Below are 6,020 nucleotides of genomic sequence, written 5' to 3'. Positions count from 1 at the left end.
TAAATACGAGACATTATACATGAAAAAAATGGAATATTTCAGAGATGTTTATCTTCTTCTAGAAAGAGTTCTTCTCTCCTCCACTAGTCAGTCAGATTGGTGTAATGCTTCCTGCTCTGATTCAGAATTGGAAATAGAGATAGTCTAAAATTTATTGTAGGTGTCAGCTGACGTCTCTGAGATTCTCTCATCTCTAGAATTTTGAGAAAAGTTTTTGTCTTAGCAGCTTTTCAATGCCTTCTAACACATGGTTTGTATATTTATTCAGACGTTATAGTTGGTATGATACAAGCTACTCCATTCCACTGGAAGCCAGAATATATTACTAATAAAATAAAAGAATAATACAACTAAAACTTCTATTTCCTTGAGAGAAAAAGAGGTGTAACTTTGGTAAGGCTCTAATTACTGTTGCCATCTTCTGGGAAGAAGGAATCGAGGACTTTACCAAAATGTAGTGGGGCTTGCCCTGATGATCACAGATCTGTTGCAAATTTTATGACTTCAAGTCCACTGTTTTTCCCACAAAAAATCACAACCAGGCAAAGGCTTTTCTTTTTTAATATTGAGGCATGAGGGTAATATTAATAAAACTGGTTTGTCCTCCTGTTACTAACTAAATGGGAAATAGACTGAGGAATCAGATGGAGATTGCCAGTCTCCTCCATCTACTATATCAGATTTGGGGACCTGCTTGAGGGGAGCATTGCATCTGCTGAGCACACCCATAAATTTCTCTGCACGGCAGATCACGTCGTGCCTGGTGGCTTCTGAGTCCAGAAAGCCTAGAACCCAAGGGGATGACCCATTCCCTTCTGCATGGGATAGCCCATTATAGAAATAAGCAACACTGAGTGGCTGATTCTATCTTCTTACTAATCAGATAAACGATTTCTTCTACCACAGGATGGAGCCGCGGAGCTAGGTTGAGATAATGATGTAAGACAGGAGTTGGCAAACATTTCCTATAATGGGCCAGATAGTGAATATTTGGGCAACAGGGTTTCTGTTGCCAATTCTTGACTCTGCTGTTGTAACACAAAAACAGTCATAGACCTTGCATAAAGGAAATAAGCTTGAGTATTCCAATATTACTGGACTGTAATATTTAAATTTCATATAATTTTTACATGTCACAATATATTGTTCTTTTTTTGATTTTTTTCAATTTTAAATTTCTTAGCTTACGGGCTACATGAAAACAAGTGGCAGGCTGGATTTGACTGGGCTGTGGTTTGCTGACAACTTGTCTAAGACAACCCTCTCAAGAGAACTTTCTGCAGTGATGGAAATGTTCTGTATCTGTGCTGTCCAATACAGTAGCCACTAGCCACATACGCCTATTGAGTGGATCAAAAAAAGACCCAACCATATGTTGTCTAAAAGAATTCCACTTAAAATATAATGATAGTCAAGTGATCTTTGATAAAGGAGCAACAGTAATACAATGGAGCAAAGATAGTCTTTTCATCAAATGGTGCTGGGAAACTGGACATTCATATGCAAAAAAAAAAAAAAAATATCTAGACCCAGTACTTACAACCTTCACAATGACAAACTCAGAAAGGATCATAGACCCAGCCATAAAACAGAAAACTATAAAAATCCTTGAAGGTAACATAGGAGAAAACCTAGAAGACCTTGGGTATGGCAATGACTTTTTAGATACAATACCAGAAGCACAATACATGAAAGAAAAAATGGATAGGCTAGATCTCCTTAAAGTTTTTTTTTTGTGTGTGAGGCGATCAGCCCTGTGCTAACATATGCCAATCCTCCTCTTTTTTTGCTGAGGAAGACTGGCCCTGGGCTAACATCTGTGCCCATCTTCCTCCACTTTATATGGGACACCGCCACAGCATGGCTTGCCAAGCAGTGCGTCAGTGCGTGCCCGGGATCCGAACCGGCGAACCCCGGCTGCCGCAGCGGAGCGCGCACACTTAACCGCTTGTGCCACTGGGCCAGCCCCTAGACTTTCTTAAAGTTTAAAATTCCCACTCTGCAAAAGATAATGTCAAGAGAACTAGAAGACAAGCCACGAACAGGGAGAATATACTTGCAAAAGACACATCATATAAAGGACTGTTATGCAAACTATACACAAAACAACAAAACTCAATAAGAAAACAAACAATCCAATTAAAATTGAATGAAAGGCTTTATTTTTTATTTTTATTTTTACAATTTCAATGGCCTGCTGCAGTTTATTTTTGTTTATTGCAGTAACATTGGTTTATGACATTGTAAAAATTTCAGGTGTACATCATTGTACTTCTATTTCTGCATAGATTACATCATGTTCACCACCAAAATACCAATTACAACCCATTACCACACACATGTACCGAATTATCCCCTTCACCCTCCTCCCTCCCCCCTTCCCCTCTGGTAACCACTAATCCAATCTCTGTCCCTATGTGTTTGTTTATTGTTGTTATTATCTACTACTTAATGAAGGAAATCATACGGTATTTGACCTTCTCCCTCTGACTTATTTCACTTTGCATAATACCCTCAATGTCCATCCATGTTGTCACAAATGGCTGGATTTCATCGTTTCTTATGGCTGAGTAGTATTCCATTGTGTATATATACCACAGCTTCTTTATCCATTCGTCTCTTGATGGACGCTTAGGTTGCTTCCAAGTCTTGGCTATTGTGAATAACGCTGCAATGAACACAGGGGTGCATGTACCTTTACAAATTGGAGTTTTCAAGTTCTTTGGATAAATACCCAACAGTGGAATAGCTGGATCATATGGTAGTTCTAGCCTTGATTTTTTGAGGAATCTCCATACTGTTTTCCATAGTGGCTGCACCAGTTTGCACTCCCACCAGCAGTGGATGAGAGTTCCCTGAGTGAAAGGCTTTAAAAGACATCTTATCAAAGAAGATATACAGATGACAAATAAGTATATGAAAAGATGCTCCACATCATATGTCATCACGGAAGTGCAAATTGTAAAACAACAATGAGAAACCATTACACACATGTTAAAATGGCCGTAATGAAAAACATTGACAACACCAAATGCTAGTCAGAACTTATAGTAACAGGAACTCTCATTCGTTGTTGATAGAAATGAAATATGGTACAAATATTTTGGAAGACAGATTGGAGATTTCTTACAAAACTAAATATACTCTTATCATGCAATCCAGCAATCACATTCCTTGGTGTGTGTACCCAAAGGAGTTGAAAACTTATGCCCGGCAAAAACCTGCACATGGATATTTATAGTAGCTTTGTTCATAATTGCCAAAACTTGGAAGCAATCAAGAGCTCCTTCAGTAGGTGAAGGGATAAATGAACTGTGGTACATACAAACAGTGGAATACTGTTCAGCACTAAAAAGAAATGAGATGTCAAGCCGTGAAAAGACACACAGGAATTTAAATGCATATTACTAAGTGAAAGAAGCCACTCTGAAAAGGCTATATACTATATGATTCCAACTATATGATATCTGGAAAAGGAAATACCATGGAGACAGCAAGAAGATCAGTGGTGGCCCAGGGCTGGCCTGGGAAGGAGGGGTGAACAGGAAGAGCACAGAGGGTTTTTAGGGCTGTGAAGCTACTCTGTATGATACCACAATAGTGGATACACATTATTACACATTTGTCCAAACCCACCCAATGTGCAAAAATTCTCAACAAATTACTAAGAAAACAAAGCCAGCAGCACATTAAAAGGATTACACACACATACACGAATCTGCTTTAAAAATAGGCAACAGACTTGAATAACCATTTCTCCTAACAAGGTATACAAATGACCAATTAGAACATGAAAAGAGGCTCAGAAACATTAATCATTAGGTAAATGCAAACCGAAGCCACAAGATACCACCTCACACACATTACATGGCTACTATCAAGAACAAACTAACAGTAGTAGATAATAACAACAATAAACAAACACATAGAGACAGAGATTGGATTGGTGGTTACCAGAGGGGAAGGGCGGAGGGGGGAGGGCGAAAGGATTAATTCGGCACATGTGTGTGGTGATGGGTTGTAATTAGTATTTGTGTGGTGAACATGATGTAATCTATGCAGAAATAGAAGTATAATGATGTACACCTGAAATTTATACAATGTTATAAACCAATATTACTGCAATAAAAATATAAAATAAAATGAAATAAAATAAATGCTAAAAAAAAAAAAAAAGAACAAACTAACAAACAAACAATAAGTACCGGAAGGATGTGGAGCAATTGGAATACTCATGCTCTGCTGGTGGGAATATGCAATGGTGAGTGACCTGGAAAACAGTATGGTGGTTCCCCCGCAAAATAAGAATAGAATTACCATATAATCCAGCAACTTCACTTCTAGATGTATACCCAAAAAAGTTAAAAGAAGAATATCAAAGAGATATTTGTACACCTAAGATGGCATAAGAATTATTAAGGTGGAATCAACCCATGAGTCCATAGACAGTTGATTGGATAAGCAAAATGTAATATATAATTGAAATGGAATATTACTCAGCCTTAAAAATGAGGGAAATTCTGACAAGTGCTTCAACAGTAATGAATCTTCAGGACATTATGCTAAGTGAAATAAGCTAGTTACAAAGGACAAATACTGTATGATTCCATTTTTATGAGGTACCTAGAGTAATCTAATTTATAGAGACAGAAGGTGGAATCATGATTTCCCAGGGCTATGGAGAGGGGAAATAAAAGTCATTACTTAATGGGTACAGAGTTTTGGTTTTGCAACATGAAATGAATTCTGGAGATAGATGGTTGTGATGGTTGCCAACAAGGTGAATAGACTCACTACCCCTAAACTGTATGCTTAAAATGGCTAAAATAGTAACTTTTATGTTATGTGCATTTCACACCACAATTTTTTTAATTGGAAAATTATACACCATGACCAAGTGAGATTTATCCCAGAAATGCAAAGGGGCTTCAATATAGGAAAACCAATCAGTATAATACAACACATTGCTAGGAGGAAAAGAAAGCACATTATCACCTCAACAGATACAGAAAAAGCATTTGACAAAATTCAACATCGTGATAAAAACATGCAGAAACTACAAATAGAAGAGAACCTCCTTGTCCTGATAAAGTGAATTTATGAAAGATCCAAAGCTAAATGATACTCAGTTGTGAAAGATTAAAAGGAGATGCCCTAAAATCAGGGAAATAACAAAGATGTCAACAGTCAGCACTGCTATTCAAAATAGTACTGGAAGGGCAGAGATGTCAGCAAGATGGCAGAGTAGGAAGCCCTACCTCTCACTCTTTCACTGAATCACTGATAAAACAATGATTTTGGTACCAAAATACCTTGAAGAGAAATTCAGAATCCAGCAAAGTAGTAGAAACACCCTAGAGGAGCACAACCTGTGAGTGTTCACATTTATACCAGTAAGAAGAGCAATTTCACTTTACCTGCCTCAGTCCCTCTCCCAAATCAGCTTAGCTCAGCACTGAGAAGATCACCTTGGGCGGTGATTTCTGCACAACGGGGAGGAGAAGCGAGACTGGAGTGTGTGCCTGGCTGCCTGGCTTCCTGGCCTCAGAGGGCACCATCCATAGGGGCAGTTTTTATCTCACCCCATACCAGGCACTGAAAGACTTGCAGAGCCCTGTGCCCAGGGACATCTGGGAAAAAAGGAAAGGGGAAGGAGACCGCTTTACAGCCGGCAATGCTCTATGAGATTGAGAAAAGGTACACAGCTCAGGTTTTTCCTCCACAAGGGAAGGAAGGGAGTCAAGAGGAGCTTATACCCAGCAATTCAGGGCACCCTCATGGAGGAAGTTTCTGTCTGGCCTCAAACTGAGCCCTGAATGACCTGCAGAAAGCTGTCCATAAGGACAGCTAGGTAAAAAGCAAAGGGGAGGATGAGCCATTACAGCCAGCACTGCTCTGAGAGATTGGGAATAGATGCAGAACTGAGAGTTTTCCAGTTTCACCACTTCCTAGTTGTAAGAACTCAGCCGAGTCACGTACCCTCCTGTAGTACTGACCCTTCTTTCATTCCTGATGTTGGT

This window comes from Ceratotherium simum, chromosome 6, assembly GCF_057802395.1.
Source record: "Ceratotherium simum simum isolate JZ-2026a chromosome 6, ASM5780239v1, whole genome shotgun sequence".
NCBI lineage: Eukaryota > Metazoa > Chordata > Mammalia > Perissodactyla > Rhinocerotidae > Ceratotherium > Ceratotherium simum.
The sequence above is the reverse complement of the archived record's forward strand: the minus strand, read 5'-3'. Positions refer to the sequence as shown.